The sequence below is a fragment of the Sminthopsis crassicaudata genome, chromosome 4 (genome assembly GCF_048593235.1).
Source record: "Sminthopsis crassicaudata isolate SCR6 chromosome 4, ASM4859323v1, whole genome shotgun sequence".
Classification (NCBI taxonomy): domain Eukaryota; kingdom Metazoa; phylum Chordata; class Mammalia; order Dasyuromorphia; family Dasyuridae; genus Sminthopsis; species Sminthopsis crassicaudata.
In genome coordinates this window covers 79,658,403-79,677,013 of record NC_133620.1, presented here as the reverse complement: position 1 = coordinate 79,677,013, position 18,611 = coordinate 79,658,403, and positions in this window count along the sequence as shown.

Sequence of the window (18,611 nt, the reverse complement as noted above, 5' to 3'; positions counted from 1 at the left end):
AAAGAGTGTTCCAAATCACTACTGATCAGAGAAATTCAAATTAAGACAACTCTGAGATACCACTACACACCTGTCAGATTGGCTAAGATGACAGGAACAAATAATGATGAATGTTGGAGAGGATGTGGGGAAACTGGGACACTAATACATTGCTGGTGGAGTTGCAAAAGAATCCAGCCATTCTGGAGAGCAATCTGGAATTATGCCCAAAAAGTTATCAAACTGTGCATACCCTTTGACCCAGCAGCGCTACTACTTATATCCCAAAGAAATACTAAAGAGCGGAAAGAGACCTATATGTGCCAAAATGTTTGTGGCAGCTCTTTTTGTTGTAGCTAGAAACTGGAAGATGAATGGATGTCCGTCAGTTGGAGAATGGTTGGGTAAATTATGGTATATGAAGGTTATGGAATATTATTGCTCTGTAAGAAATGACCAGCAGGAGGAATACAGAGAGGCCTGGAGAGACTTACATCAACTGATGCTGAGTGAAATGAGCAGAACCAGAAGATCACTATACACTTCAACAACAATACTGTATGAGGATGTATTCTGATGGAAGTGGAAATCTTCAACATAAAGAAAAGCCAACTCACTTCCAGTTGATCAATGATGGACAGAGATACACCCAGAGAAGAAACACTGGGAAGTGAATGTAAATTGTTAGCACTAATATCTGTCTGCCCAGGTTGCATGTACCTTCGGAATCTAATGTTTATTGTGCAACAAGAAAATGATATTCACACACATGTATTGTATCTAGACTATATTGTAACACATGTAAAATGTATGGGATTGCCTGTCATCGGGGGAGGGAATAGAGGGAGGGGGGGATAATTTGGAAAAATGAATACAAGGGATAATATTATAAATATATATATATAATAAAATTATTAATTAAAAAAATATATACATTCATTTCACTTAGAACATCATATTTATTGACATACAGCAGAGCAAAATAGCTCCATTTTTTTCCCAAAATTATCGCTCCAGATTTCTCTTCATTGGTGGAAAGTTCACCCTTGTAATTTTTTATACTAACAAGTTGATTTTCTTCTTTGCTTTTTATAGTCCAATTAATTTGAAGTTTATAACCATCAGTAAGCATTATTATATATAATAGAGATAACATTTCCCAGTAAGATCAGACATAAAACAAGGTTGCCCACTATCACCATTATTATTCAATATTGTATTAGAAACCCTAGCCTCAGCAGTAAGAGTTGAGAGGTTAAAGGAATTAGAGGAGGTAATGAGGAAACCAAATTATTGCTTTTTGCAGATGATATGATAGTATACTTAGAGAACCTCAAAGCCTCTACTAAAAAGCTATTAGAAATAATTTGCAACATTAACAAAGTTGCAGAATACAAAATGAAATCCACATAAATCCTCAGCATTTTTATACATCACCAATAAAATCCAACACCAAGAGATACAAAGAGAAATTCCATTCAAAATAACTGTCGATAGCATAAAATATTTGGGAATCCATCTACCAAAGGAAAGTCAGGAATTATATAAGCAAAATTACAAAACACTTTCCACACAAATAAAGTCATATTTACATAATTGGAAAAATGGTAAGTACTCTTAGATCAGTGGAATAGGTTATGATCACAGGACAAAATAGTCAATAACTATAGCAATCTAGTGTTTGACAAACCCCAAAATCCCAGCTTTTGGTAGAAGAATTCATTATTTGACAAAAATTGCTGGGAAAACTGGAAATTAGTATGGCAGAAATTAGGCAGCATGAACCCACACTTAACACCAAACCCCAAGATAAGATCAAAATAGGTCCATGATTTAGGCATAATGAATGAGATTATAAATAAATTGTAGGAACATAGAATAGTTTACCTCTCAGACTTGTGGAGGAGGAAGAAATTTGTGACCAAAGAAGTACTAGAGAACATTATTGAACACAAAATAGAAAATTTTGATTACACCAATTAAAAAGCCTTTGTACAAACAAAACTAATGCAAACAAGATTAGAAGGGAAGCAATAAACTGGGAAAATATTTTTTACAGTGAAAGGATCTGATAAAGACCTCAGTTCCAAAATATATAGAGAATTGACTCTAAAAGAAATCAAGCCATTCCCCAATTGATAAATGGTCAAAGTATATGAATAGATAATTTTCAGATGATGAAATTGAAACTATTTCCACTCATATGAAAGTGTTGATCAGAGAAATGTAAATTAAGACAACTTTGAGATGCCACTACATACCTGTAAGATTGGCTAAGATGAGTGGAAAAAAAATGATGAATATTGGAGGGGAAGCGGGAAAACTGGGACACTGATGCATTATTGGTGGAGTTGTTAACAAATCCAACCATACTGGAGAACAATCTGTAATTATGCCCAAAAAGTTATCAAACTGTGCATACTCTTTCATCCAGCAGTGCCACTACTGGGCTTATATCCCAAAGAAATATTAAAGAAGGGAAAGGGACCTGTATGTGCCAAAATGTTTGTGGCAGCTCTTTTTGTAGTGGCTAGAAACTGGAAGATGAATGGATGCCCATCAGTTGAAGAATGGTTGGGTAAATTATGGAATATTATTGCTTTGCAAGAAATGACCAGCAGGATGAAGACAGAGAGGCTTGGAAAGACTTACATGAACTGATGCTGAGTGAAATGAGCAGACACAGGAGATCATTATACACTTCAACAATGCTGTGTGAACATGCAAATGGATATCTTGGAGAAAGAGAAGATATAATTCAGTTTCAATTGATCAGTGATGGACAGAATCAACTACACCCAGAAAAGGAACATTGGGAAATTAGTGTGAAATGTTTTCATTCTTATTTTTCTTCCCAGATCATTTTTACCTTCTGAGTCCAATTATTCCTGTGCAACAAGAGAACTGTTTGGTTCGGCACACATATAATGTATCTAAGATATACTATAACATACATCTAGGGGAGGAGGTGGAGGAAGGGAAGGGGAAAGCCAAAACAGAAGTGAGTGCAAGGAATACTATTGTAAAAATTATCCATGCATATGTTCTGTCAATAAAAAATTATAATGAAAAAATTAAGGTTTATATACTTTTGTTAGGATTACTAAGTGAGAACTCGGGTTGTCTGGATAGTGACAAGGTGAGAATTCAGGTTGGACAATTACAAGGTGAGAACTCAGGTTGACTTGATGGAAGGAGCAGGCTCATTGGCTGAGGTGGTTCTTCCCAGAAGCCCTTGCATTATCCCACGCCCATTCTCTGGGAGAATAAAAGAGAGGACTCCCAGAGATAAAAGAAGACTCTGAATTGCATCAGGCTTGACGGGGCTCTCTGCAGGAAGGGAAGTTACTTCTCTGGACAAGAGTTAACAGCAACTGCCTGGAGACAACGGTTCACTACAGGAAGAAGAATCTGTCTGAGAGATTTGAGTAGACACAGCAGATCTCTTCCCAGAGAGCGATCCGGCAGCTTCTGGAGACAACAGCTCGCTACATACTTTGTTAGTTTTTGCATCAAACCAACTCTTAGTATTATTCATTAGTTCAATTGTTCTCTTACCTTAAATTTTATAAATCTTTTTTATTTCATAATTTCAAATTTGATATTTAATTTAGGGTTTTTAATTTGTTTTTTTCCTTGCTTTTATAGTTGCACACCTAATTCTTTGATTTTACAAGGACAGAGTAGCCAGTGCTGCTGTATTTTGTCTAAGTGCCTCTCTATAGATTCCCCTTGTGTTCACTAACCTGGATCTCGGCTCTATACCTGTGCAAGATGGATCCATTTTGTATCCTGCAATTTTGCTAACATTTTGAATTATTTCAAATAGCTTTTTAGTAGAATCTCTGGGGTTATCTAAGTATACCATCATATCATCTGCAAAAAGTGATAATTTGGTTTCCTCATTACCTATTTTAATTTCTTTTAATCTCCTTCTCAACTCCTATTTCTAAGGCTAGCTTTTCTAATACAGTATTGAATAATAATGGTGAGAATGTGCAACCTTGTTTCACTCCTGACCTATTGAGAATGGTTCCAGTTTATCACTGTTACATATGATACTTTCTGATGATTTCAAATAGATGCTCCTGACTATTTTAAGGAAAAACCCATATATACTCAAGTGTTTTTAATAGGAATGGATAGTGTATCCTGCAACTTTGCTAAAATTCTGAATTATTTCTAATAGCTTTTTAGCAGAGTCTTTGGGGTTCTATAAGTATACTATCATACCATCAGCAAAGAGTGATAGTTTGATTTCCTCATTTCCTACTCTAATTCCTAGAATCTCTTTCTCAGCTCTTGTTACCGAGGCTAGCATTTCTAGTACTATATTGAATAGTAATGGTGATAGTGGGCAACCTTGTTTCACTCCTGATCTTACTGGGAAAGGTTCCAGTTTATTTCTGTTGCATATTATCTTACTGAACGGTCGTAAATATATGAGCCTGATTATTCTAAGGAATAGTCCATTTATTCCTATACTCTCAAGCATTTTTTAGTAGGAATGGATATTGGATTTTATCAAATGCTTTTTCTGCATCTATTGAGATGATCATATGCTTTTTTGTTAATTTGGTTATTGATATAGTCAATTAGGCTAAATTTTTTAACTACTATTCAACTAGCCCTCTATTCCTGATATAAAATTTTCTTGGTCATAGTGTAGGGATTATTTTCTGTAGTCTTTTTGCTAATATCTTATTTAAGATTTTAGCTTCAGTATTCATTAGGGAGATTGGTCTATAATTTTCTTTCACTGTTTTCAACTTACCTGATTTAGGTATAAGTACCATGTCTCTGTCATAAGAGGAATTTGGTAGGACTCCTTCAATCTCTATTTTTTAAAAGAGTTTATATAGCATTGGAGTTAATTGTTCATTAAATATTTGGTAGAATTCACATGTAAATCCATTTGGTCCTGGAGATTTTTTCTTAGGGAGTTGATTAATCACTTGTTCTATTTCTTTTTCTAAGATGGGACTGTTTAACCAGTATACTTCTTCCTCTGTAAATATGGGCAAGCTATATTTTTGAATTATTACTCCATTTAAGTTATAGAATTTATTGGCATAAAGTTGGGCAAAGTAACTCCTAATTATTACTTTAATTGCCTCTTGATTAGTGGCAAGTTCTCCCTTTTCATTTTTAAAACTAAAAATTTGATTTTTCCTCTTTCTTTTTTTTAGTCAGATTTACTAAGTGTTAATCTATTTTATTTGTTTTTTCATAGAACCATCTCTTATTTTATTAATTAATTCAGTTTTTTTACTTTCAATTTTATTAATCTCTCCCTTTATTTTTAGAATTTCAAGTTTACTGTTTGACTGGGTTTTTTTTTTTTTTTTAACTGTGTTCCTTTTCTAGCATTTTTAGTTGCAAGCCCAATTCATTGACCTTCTCTTTTTCTATTTTATGCAAGTAGGCCTCTAGAGATTTAAAATTTCCCCTTATTACTGCTTTGGCTGCATTCCAAACATTTTGGTATGAAGTCTATTTATTTTTCTTGGGTAAAGTTATTAATTTTTTTTTATGATTTGCTGTTTTACCCAATCATTCTTTAGGATGAGATTATTTAGTTTCCAATTATTTTTTTGGTCTATTTTCCCCTGGCTTTTTATTGAATGTAATTTTCATTGCATTGTGGTCTGAAGAGGATACATTTACTATTTCTGCCTTTCTGTATTTGAATTTGAGGTTTTCATGTCCTAACATATGGTCAAATTTTGTATAGGTTCCATGAACTGCTGATGAGAAATTTTAGTCTTTTCTGTCTCCATTTAGTTTTCTGCAAAGATCTATCATACCTAATTATTTACCTCTTTATTTTCTTTCTTATTTATTTTGTGGTTTGATTTATCTAATATTGAGAGTTCAAGGTTGAGACCTCCCACTATTATAGTTTTGCTGTCTATTTCTTCTTGCAGCTTTCTTAATTTTAAGTATTTAGATGTTATACCATTTGATGCATATATGTTTAATATTGGTATTGCTTCATTATCTATGCTATCTTATAGCAAGATATAGTGCCCTTCCTTCTTCCTTATCTCTTTTAAATAGTTCAATTTTTGCTTTTATTTGATCTGAGACAAGGATGGCTACTCCTCCTTTTTTGACTTCACCTGAAGTATAATAGATTCTGCTCCACCTTTTACCTTTACTCTGTATGTATTACCCTGCTTCAAGTGTGTTTCCTGTAAACAACATGTTGTAGAATTCTGGCTTTTAAACCTGTCTGTTATCTGCTTCTTCTTTATAGGGGAGTTTGCCTCATTCACATTTATGGTTAAAATTACTAATTCTGTATTACTTGCCATTTTGTTAATTCCTATTTATGCTTTTCTCCTTTCCTTTCCCCTCACCTCCCTCCCCAGTATTTAACTCATGAGAAACCACTTGCTTCTCACAGCCCTCCTTTTTTAGGATCACTCCTCCTACCTTAGAGTTCCTCCCCATTTCTTAAGGCTTTTCCTCACAATTTCTGTATTCCCTTCTGTTTAACTTACTCCTTCACTTTTCCCCTCCCACTTTTCATTGAGGTGGGAGAAGTTTCACCATTAATTGAATATGTCATATTTTTTCTCTTTAAGTCAGTTCTGATGAGAGTAAGATACACACTATGTTCATCCCCCTCTCGTAAATTGATGTGTGTGTCCTCTCTGCCATCTTGTCCAGAAGTCTGAAAACTATTTCTAAATTAGAAAAAGGAAGGATCCAGTGGTTTAAGACCTATTTAGAAGGGTCTTATAAGTATCTTTTAAACATTCAAAAGTATATGAAACAGCAGTGTCCAGAGCAGAGTCAAAAAGGCAGAGTAGAAAAAACACTTAGCTGATGTATCCCACTATTCCCCATCATAAAACTTTAAAATAATAACTCAAATTGAATCATAGAGTGAAAGAAACAACAAAACATTAGAGTAAGACATTCTTAAAAATTAAGACAATGCAGAAGGTCCAAAAGAGGGACCTGTGACACAGGGGAGGAGGTTGATCTGAGTCTATGTGGCAACAACATTATAATTGGGACTAGGTTGTAATGACAAAAATAGCAGCCACTTCCTGAGCACACAGACAATAAAAAGGTCAGAAAAAGATTACAGGGGATACCTGGGCTAATTGGAAATAGGAATTTTTGGCTGATTTCATTGCCTATAGTCATCTCAGTGTCATAGCTCAAGGGCAAAGATGAGCACTTTCAGTCAGGAGGGAGAATGAACACTGAAAGAAAACTAACCAGTCCATTTCCTCTACCTACTTTTGAATCATTACTCAAGGACAAGGAAGAACATGTGCAGGCCAGACTCAATGGAAACACTGAAAGAAAAGTATTGTTTTCAGTTCCAAAAGAGGAGGAATCCAGAGGAGCGATATCAGTCAGGAGACTTTCTTGGTAAGGATGAGAAAGCTGAAGATGAAAGCAGGAACCACACCTCTAACCAGATCACACAACTTCATAAGCACAGAAAATTTCCAAAGCTATATAACTTGCTTTGAAATAGCAGTGAGAAAAGGATTGAAGCTTGAGACAATACTTCTCCTTTCTTCATTGTAGGAACAGAATTTATTATTTTCTTAAAATTCCAAATCATGAAATAGAGTGAATAATATAAGCAAATAACAGCATAACAAACAGGAAATAAATGACCATAAAATCTATGGTAAAAGAGAAAATCAAGCACAAACTCAAAAAAAAAAAAAAAAAAAAAAAAAAAAAAAAAAAAAAAGCCACAAAGAAATATATGAATTAAATGAGATAAAATGATTTTTTAATAAAAAAGGTAAGGGTAGGGGAGTTTGGGAGTGTAGTGGATAATATACCAGCCCTGAAGTCAGGAAGACCACAGTTCAAATCTGGTCTCAGATACTTAACACTTCCTAGTTGTATGACGCTGGGCAAGTCACTTAACCCCAGTTGCCTCAGGGGGGAAAAACAATAAGGATAAAATGAGAAAGGTAAATGCAAAAGGAAAGAAAGCAACAAAGAAAAGAAAATAAGCAATGTGTTTAAAAAAAAGGGTAAAAACAGTTGAAGAAAATAATGCCTTAAAACCAGAATTCTACATGGAAAATAATGTGGCACAAAGTCCACTAAATAAATATTGTTTTTTTAATTAAAATTGGACAAGTAGAAGCCAATGATTTAATGAAGTATCAAGAAACAATTAAGCAAAGTCAAAATAATGGAAACATAAAAAATAAGAAATATCTCATTGGTAAAAATCTGACCTGAAAAATAGTCAAAGGAGAGATGATTTAATAATTATCAGATTTTCTGAAAGTTATGATCACAAAAAGAACTAGACACCATATTTCAAGAAGTTGTCAAGGAAAACTGAAAATTGTATTCAACCCAGAAGATAAAATAGAACTTGAAAGAATAAACATCTTCACCTGAAAGAGATCCCAAAATGAAAACTGTAAGAAAGGATTTAGCCAAATTTCAGAACTCCCAAGTCAAAGAAGTCAAAATAAAGCATTTAAATATCATGGGGACAGCCTGCATCACACACATTTCTGTTATTAGGATGAAGAATAACCTACCTGGAAAATCAGTATTAATTTTTGAGGCAAAAATAGAATTTATTGAAAGAGAATACTATCTAATTAAAAAGACAATATTTGAATAGAAATTCTGAATTTCTAATACAAATTTTAAAAGAAGCATAAAAAGGTAAACATAAAAAGTATAGTTACACCACTTACATTTCTCTAGGGGATGCTGAAATATTTCTTCTAAGAACTTTACCATTATAAGAGTAATTTGCATAGAAGAAGGGTACAGAAGTAAGTATTGAGCTATTATTAAAAAAATAATAGCTGAGAAAGAGTTATATTCTGGGAGAAAGAAGAAGGGAGAGATACAATAGGGAAATTATATCAGATAAAAAAAGACGCAAGAGAGATTTTACAATAAAACAGAAAATGGGGGGAGGGTGACAGGGAACACTTACATATGAATTTGTTTACTCACATGTAAACTGGTTCAAAGAGGGAAATATGTATATATTTATATCTGTATATATGAATGTATATACCCATGTATGTATGTATGTATGTATGTATAAATAAATACTCAATTGTCAATAGAAAACTGTTACTCAACTAAGAAGTAGGAAGAAGAGAAAGGGGTATGAGAAAAAGGGGAAAGAAATCTAAAAAAGAAGGGAGTATTTTCTATCTTGGAAATAAATTTGAAATTTTCCAAAGAATAATAGTGAAGCAAAGGTGTTCATTTTAGTTCTATTATTCAATAGGGTACTAGGCATGCTGCCTATATCAATAAGACAAGAAAGGTAAATTTTTTTAAAAAATTAAAAAATAGATGATGGGGAAACAAAACTATCATTTCATGCAGATAAATGATAGTATACTTAGAGAACCAGAGACTATTTTATTGTAATCTCATTGCACTGATCAACAACTTTGGCCAAATTGCAGGATATAAAATAAACCCACTCAAATCATTAGCATTTCTGTATACTACAAAGAGAAGCCAGCAGTAAAAAATAGAACTAAAAATTAAGTTTGAAATCCCTGTATACAATATAAAATATTTGGAAGTCTATTTGCCAAGGCAACCCAGGAATTATATGAACACAATTATAAAAACTTGAATAAAAATGAAGAGATATCTAAAACAGTGAAGAAACATTAATTACTCATGGAAAGGCTGAATCAAACAATAAATATAGTATTTCTAATCAAGCCAATCTCCAATTGATTAAAGGTCAAAGGTTATGAACTGATAATTTTCAGACAAACAAATAGAAAGCATTTTTACTCAGATAAAAAGGTACTCTAAATCACTATTGATCAGAGAAATGCAAATTAAGACAACTCTGAGGTGCTACTACACACTTAGCAGATTGGTTAAGATGACAGGAAAAGAATTATGAATGTTGGAAGGGACATTGGAAAACTAGGACACTAATACATTGTTGATGGAGTTGGAAATTGATCCAACCTTTCTGGAGAGCAATTTGGAACTTTGCCCAAAGGGTTTTCAAACTGTGCATGTCCTTTCGTCCAGCAGTGTCCTAAAGCTTTTTTATGGAAATATATATATATATATATATATATATATATATATATATATATATATATATATATATATTTTTTTTTTTAACATTTACCTTTGCTAAACCTTGTGTTCCAAAATTTTTCCTCTCTTTCCCCTTCACATTCCCTCAGATAGCAAGTAATTCAATATATATTAAACACATTAAAACATATGTTAAACACAATATGTGGTTTACATATATGGTACAAATATTTATAAAATCGTGTCAGATCAAAGAGGAAAAAAAAGTGAGAAAGAAAACAAAATGCAAGCAAACAACAACAACAAAAAAGTGAAAATACTATGTTGTCATCAATATTCAGTTGCCATCTTGGTCATCTTGATGTTGCTGTGTACAATGATGTCCTGCTTCTGCTCATTTCACTTAATATCAGTCATGTGAGTCTCTCCATGTCTCTATAAAATCATCCTGATGATCATTTCTTATATAAAAATAATATTTTATAAAATTCATATACTATATTCATATACCATAAGTTTTACTCACCTAATGGATATCCATTGAGTTTCCAGTTTCTTGCCACTATAAAAAGGGCTGACACAGCGAGGGGAAACCAAGATGGCGGAGAAGATACATGAGAATTTCTAAGCTCTTTTCTTCCCTCAATACCAACTAGTTAAATCAGCCTCAAAAATAATGCTGGATTTATAAAAACCACAAGGATTAGAAGCACAACTTACCAGCCAAAGAGATTCTGGAATTTCAACAGAAAAGGTCGGTTCCAAGGGGAAGAAAAAAAAAAAAAGATCAGCACAGACAGTGTTGGGTTGGGGCCAGCACACTGTGCCAAATGAGCTGGGGAGAACTCTGGGATCAGAGAAGCCACTGAGATAGAAGAATCTGGCATAGGCTGATAGCTCTACTCTGCTTATAAAAAAGCATATCAGAAGAGAAATCAAAGCCACGTTAAAACAATAGCCAGAAAATATAATCACCCCAAACGGCAAGTGACCTAACAGATCTCAGCACTGCTGTGCAGCCACTTACTGCTGTCTGGGGCTTTTCCATGGGGCAGTTAAGAACCTGGACAGCAGGGGACACAGCTTGGGGTAGCTTCTAATCCACATAGTGCAGGGCTCAGACTGAGGCAGTGGGATGCTCCCTGTAGCTAAATTTCAGCAGCAGCAAAACTCCCATAACAGCGGAATCTTCACAGCAGGTACTCTGCTTTCTAGGGCAGACACTTCCGGTTTGAGCACAGGGAATTTTAGCATCAGCTACTAATATCCAAGGCCCCAGAGGAGGCTTTGGCTGAGGTTTGTGACACTTTTACTATTCAGCCTCTAGTCTCAGGGCAGTTGCTAATCCACACAGCAAGAGTCCTTCAATGTGCACTCCTTGCAATGCAGTCATGCTAACTATCTCTAAGTCACTTCTGGGGGGGAGGGGAACTCTCTCACAGAGCTCTCTCTTAGTTCTGACACAGGATAGTGGCAACCTATCCCTGTCTTGGAGTAAGCTGATAAATTTCCTACCCAAACAGCAGACCCCACACAGAGTGTTAACAATGAGTAAGAAGCTAAAGAGAATGATTGATACCATCTATAAAGAGAATGAGCAGGTATCCAACCCCAAGAAGGCTAATAGCAGAGAGTCTCCAGATGACACCCTAAAGAGGAATGATACCTGCCTTCCATTACATAAATCTCTCCTAGAAGAGACTATTAAAAAGTTAAGAGATTTTGAAGAAAAATGGGGAAAGGAAAGAGAAGATATAATAGAGAATAACAATGTCCTGAAATTTGAGTTGGAAAAAATAGAGAATTCACAGGAGGTGCAGGGAAACAAAATTTGTGAATTGAAAAGGTTAAAAAATCACAGGAAAGGAGGATTTCTAAATTGAAAAGATAAAAATTCCCAAGAAAGTAGGATTTGTGATTTGGAAAAAGAAAGTAAATCACTAAAAAAAAATATTTTCCATTTAAGGAACAATTAGCCCCAATGCTATATAAACTATTTGAAAAAATAAGCGATGAAGGAGTCCTACCAAACTCCTTTTATGACACAGACATGGTACTGATATCAACCAGGTAGATCGAAACTGAGAAAGAAAACTATAGACCAATTTCCTTAATGAATATTGATACTAAAATCTTAAATAAGATATTAGCAAAAAGACTTCAGAAAATCATCCCCAGGATAATACACTATGATCAAGTAAGATTTATACCAGGAATGCAGGGCTGGTTTAATATTAGGAAAACTATTAGTACAATTGACCATATTAATAATCAAATTAATAGAAACCATATGATCATCTCAATAGATGCAGAAAAAGCATTTGACAAAATCCAACATCCATTCCTACTAAAAACGCTTGAGAGTATAAGAATAAATGGACTTTTCCTTAGAATAATCAGGAGCATATATTTACGACTGTCAGTAAGCACAATATGCAATGAAGATAAACTGGAACCTTTCCCAGTAAGAACAGGAGTGAAATAAGGTTGCCCACTATCACCATTACTGTTCAATATTGTATTAGACATGTTAGCCTCGGCCATAAGAGTCGAAAAAGAGATTAAGGGAATAAGAGTTGCTAATGAGGAAATCAAACTGTCACTCTTTGCAGATTATATGATGCTATACTTGGAAAACCATAGAGATTCTAATAAAAAGTTATTAGAAATAATTCAGAATTTTAGCAAAGTTGCTGGATACAAAATAAATCCTCATAAATCCTCAGCATTTTTATACATCACCAACAAAATGCAACAGCAAGAGATACAAAGAGAAATTCCATTCCAAACAAATGTTGAGAGTATAAAATATTTGGGAATCCATCTACCAAAGAATAGTCAGGAATTATATGAGAAAAATTACAAAACACTTGCCACAAAAATAAAGTCAGATTTAAATAATTGGAAAGACATTCAGTGCTCTTGGATAGGTCGAGCGTATATAATAAATATGACAATACTCCCCAAACTAATCTATTTATTTAGGGCTATACCAATCAGATTCCCAGGAAACTATTTTATTGACCTATAAAAAATAACAACAAAGTTTATGTGGAAAAATAAAAGGTCGAGAATTGCAAGGGAATTAATGAAAAATAAGTCAGATGAAGGTGTTCAAGGTATATGTGATCTAAAACTACATTTGGTATTGACTAAGAAATAGACCGGTCGATCAATGAAACATTAGGTAAAAAGGACAAAAAAGGGTACAACTATAGCAATCTAGTGTTTGATAAATCCAAAGATACCAACATTAGGGATAAAAATTCATTATTTGAAAAAATCTTTTGGGAAAACTGAAAATTAGTATGCCAGAAATTAGATATGGACCCACACTTAACACCATATACCAAGATAAGATCAAAAAGGGTCCATGATTTAGGCATAAAGAATGAGAGCATAAATAGATTAGAGGAACAGAGGATAGTCTACCTCTCAGACATGTGGAGGAGGAAGGAATTTATGACTACAGAAGAAATAGAGAGCATTATTGATCACAAAATAGAAGATTTTGATTATAGCAAACTAAAAAGTTTCTGTATAAACAATACTAATTCAAACAAGATTCGAAGGGAAGTAACAAATTGGGGAACTATTTTTATAGTTAAAAATTCTGATAAAGGTCTCATTTCCAAAATATATAGAAAATTGATCCTAATTTATAAGATATCAAACCATTCTCCAATTAATAAATGGTCAAAGGATATGAACAGACAATTCTCCAATAATGAAATTGAAACTATATCTACTCATATGGAAGTGTTCCAAATCACTACTGAAGAGAGAAATGCAAATTAAGACAACTATTAGATACCACTACACACCTGTCAGATTGGCTAAGATGACAGGAACAAATAATGATGAATGTGTGAAGGGATGTGGGAAAACTGGGACACTAATGCATTGTTCGTGGAGCTGTGAAAGAATCCAACCATTCTGGAGAGCAATTTGGAACTATGCCCAAAAAGTTATCAAACTGTGCAAACCCTTTGATCCAGTAGTGATACTACTGGGTGTATATCCCAAAGAAATACTGAGGAGGGGAAAGGGACCTGTATGTGCCAAAATGTTTGTGGCAACTCTTTTCTTAGTGGCTAGAAACTGGAAAATGAATGGATGCCCATCAATTGGCAAATGGTTAGGTAAATTATGGTATATGAAGGCTATGGAATATTGTTGCTCTGTAAGAAATGACCAGCAGGATGAGTTCAGAAAGTCTTGGAGATACTTGCATGAACTGATGCTTAGTGAAATGAGCAGAACCAGAAGATCACTATACACTTCAACAACAACACTGTATGAAGATGTATTCTGATGGAAGTGGATATCTTTAACATAGAGAAAATCCAATTCACTTCCAGATGATCAATGATGGACAGAAACAACTACACTCAGAGAAGGAACACTGGGAATTTATTGTAAAGTGTTAGCACTACTGTCTTTCTACCCAGGTTACTTATACCTTTGGAATCCAATTCTTAACATGCAACAAGAAAATTGGATTTACGTACATATATTGTCTCTAGGTTATACTGTAATATGTATGGGATTGCCTGTCAGCTAGGGGAGGGAGTAGAGGAAGAGGGGAAAATTTGGAAAAATGAATACAAAGAACAATGTTATAAAAAAATTACTCATGCATATGTACTGTCAAAAAATTGTACAATTATAAAATTAATAAAAATAAACAGTAAACCTCATAGAAAAAAAAAAGGCTGCCACAAACATTTTTGCACATGTAGGTCCCTTTCCCTTCTTTATGATCTCTTTGGGATATAAGCCCAGTAGAAATATTGCTAGATCATAGGGTATGCATAGTTTGGTAGTCCTTTGGGCATAGTTTCAAATTGCTCTCCAGAATACTTGAATCAATTCCTGATTTCATTAACAATATTTTAATTACGATCCCAGTTTTCCCACATCCTCTCCAACATTCATCATTCTCTTTCCCTGTTATATTAGCCAATCTGAGAGATATGTAATGGTACCTAAGAGTTGCCTTAATTTGCACTTTTCTGATCAATTGTGATTTAGAGCAGCTTTTCATATGACTAGAAAAAGTTTCAATTTTTTTTTTTATCTGCAAATTGTTTGTTCATATAATTTTGTAAAGGGCTAGAACTGAGCAATGCACTTGGATGATGAAGCACGTGAGACTAATTGCCAATTGGACGGTTCCCTATTAACTTGTTTAAGGTTGACCCTCCCCAGCTGTTCTGTGCTGACTTGATTGGTGAGACAAAGAGAGGGAAGTGACTTGTGTGGGAGGAGCAAGAGAAACTTGGGTGGTGGAACTCACGCTCACTTGCACTCGTGACCTGGCGTTGGAGGCGACGGTAAAGATCTAGAATAAAGACGTTTAGTGATCCTGACTCTTGCTGATTTCTGGAAAGATAGAGTTCCAGCATTTGGCGTCCAACGTGTGGCTGGCACCCTACTTCCACCGAAGTCCTCCTGTGACCAGGAGATTAGGTGAGTATTCTAATAGAAATAAGGAACTTACCTTGTTAAGGACTAAATCAGCAATCTCTAGTAACTGAGATGGGGCAGATGTTAGGTAAATCCTGGGCCTCAGCTGACCCTGCTCCAACCCCAGCCCCTGCCTCATCTAGCAATGCTATAGAGGATATAATTAAGATAATTGATGAGAAAAGTTTACTTGTTCCCATCCCACAAATGAATAATCTCATACACTCATACACTCACGTCCCCTTGGTTCTTAAATGAAGAAAAACTACGTATAGATAAATGGAAGCTAGTGGGACTTGAAATGAAAGAATTTTACTCAAAAAATGGGAATTGTCAAATTTTCCCAGAGGTATTTTACCTATACAACTTGATTCTATTAGACTTAAGCTATCAAGAAGAGTTTAGAAGAAGGAAGAGTTCTAAAAAGGCTCAGAGAAGGAAGCGTGAGGAACAAAAGATAGAAGATAGGCAAACTCAGGACATTGCCAGAGGGCAAGGGGATTTGAATGAGGAATCTGAGGGTGTAGACTCTGATTGTCCTGAAGAAATTTCAACCCCACCTAGAGAGCAGATTATTGATCAGCCCACATCCACTCCACCTTCAGGGACGGAGGGAGGAGGAGTAGTGGGAGGGGCGGTGACCTCATCAGCGCCCCCTCCTCCTCCCACACAGAGCCCCCCCTCCCAACAACTGCCCACTCCTGTAACTAGATTAGAAAGAGGGCTTATTGAAGCAATTGAAAATGGAAAAGAAGTAGATAATGATTTCAAACTTCAAATTTTTCCCGTGATTCAACAGCGTAATTCTGCAGGTCAAGAGAGTAGAAGATATGCTCCTTTTAATATGGATGTCCTTAAAAACCTGAAAAAATCTTGCACTGTCTTTGGGGCTACATCAGATTATGTTAAAATGTTAATACACAATTTGGCTTATGAAACCTTAACCCCTAGTGACTGGAAAGTCATTGCAAAAGTGTGCTTAGAACCTGGACAAAATTTGTTGTGGCTTTCTGAATTTACTGAGCTCTGTAGAATTCAAGCCCAACAAAATAGTCAAAATGCAGCTAATACTTCCATCACCTATGACCTACTAATGGGTATAGGTTCTTATGCAGACGCTTTGGTACAGATTAATTACTCCATAACAGCATTTGAGCAAATTTCTGCTGCTGCTATCAAAGCATGGGCTTCTCTCCCCAGTAAAAACTACAAGGGTGAGACCTACACAAAAATTGTACAGGGACCAAATGAACCTTTTGCTGATTTTGTGGCACGTTTGCAGACAGCTGTCATACAGGCAAATGGTGAAAATGAAGTAACAGACACTTTGGTGAGGCAACTTGCTAGAGACAATGCCAATGAGGTTTGTAGAAGGATTATACTAGGACTACGTAAGGATGCTCCTTTAGAGGAGATCATAAGACGCTGTGCCGCAATGGGCACAAATACCTTTTATAGCCAGGCTATGGTGCAGACTTCCCAAGATCCCAACATGGGGAGACAGGATCCCTTTTGGCAAGGGGTTTCCCGAGAGACTCGTCAATGCTTTCAATGCGGTAAAGTAGGCCATTTGAAAGCTCAATGTTGGCACAGAGACAGAGTGAGAAGACAGGCTGGGAGAACAAGACCCAAAACCCCATGTCCAAAATGCAACAGAGGACTCCATTGGGCCTCAGAGTGTAGACTGATTCAGGGAAACGGGATGAGGGGCCCAGCTCCAGGGCCCCAAGCAAAAAACACTTGGGGCATGATGGCAGCCGATGCCACACCCAGAGAGTGCCTCCAAGTCCAATACCGAGACATGATCAATCAGCCAGGAAGCCATCTGAGGGGAGAAAGGGATTACACAATCAGTCAGCCAGGAAGCAACATGATGGGAGAAAGGGACTACAATTAGGGAGGATAGAGTTGTATGCAGCTGGGACAATTGAGATACCCCCTGGAGAGGTGAAATCTGTTCCTCTCCAACCTATGGATCCCTTGCCTCCAGGCACAGTAGGCTTGACCATTTCACCTCCTGAGAGTACTTACAAGACAGTGTTCATTCATACACTGATGTGGGAAACTGGGGAATGTGTAGATAATATCCCAGTCACTAACACAGGGAGACAATGTGTGACTTATCAACCAGGGGAAGTAGTAGCATCGGGTTTATTGATACAGACTCCTAATAAGCAACCTGGTGACAGTCACCCATGTTCGGACTCCAAGCAGAAAAACCCAGGAATATACTGGACAGCAGCTGTGACAGCTGACCGACCTATGCTCACCATCTATATAAATGGCATAGCATTAGAAGGACTGGTGGACACAGGTGCAGATCGCACAGTCATTAGAGGTGCCAACTGGCCCAGTCACTGGCCAAAGACTAAGGCAGACACCTACATGTCTGGGGTAGGAGGATCAATAGCAGCTGAAGTTAGTGCTACCCCTTTAAGATGGGTATTTGAAGGTGAAACAGGAGTTTTTACTCCTTTTATAGTTGAAAAAATCCCCATCAATCTGTGGGGAAGAGACATTTTACAACAATTAGGGTTAAAAATGAGTACTTCGGTTTTTTAGGCAGGGCTGCTGTTGAAGGCCTGCCAACACTTTCACCTGTTCCTATCCAGTGGAAAACTGATACACCAGTGTGGATAGAACAGTGGCCCTTAGATAACAATAAAATTCAGGCCTTACTAGATATAGTACAGGAACAACTTGATCAAGGACACTTACAACCTTCTCTAAGTCCTTGGAATTCCCCAGTATTTGTTGTAAAAAAGAAATCTGGAAAATGGAGGATGTTGACTGATTTAAGAAAGGTAAATGAACAGATGGAAACTATGGGAACTCTTCAACCTGGACTTCCATCTCCTACTCAGTTGCCTAGAGAATGGCCTCTGTGGGTTATAGACATTAAGGATTGTTTCTATTCTATCCCTCTAGATAAGGAGGATATGAAAAGATTTGCCTTTTCAGTGCCCAGCGTTAACTTAGCTGAGCCTTATAAAAGATATGAATGGACAGTTTTGCCACAGGGAATGAAAAACAGCCCTACTATGTGTCAAATGTATGTTGCTGCTGCTCTTACTCCAGTAAGAAAAGCATTTCCAAAAGTAATGTTATTACATTACATG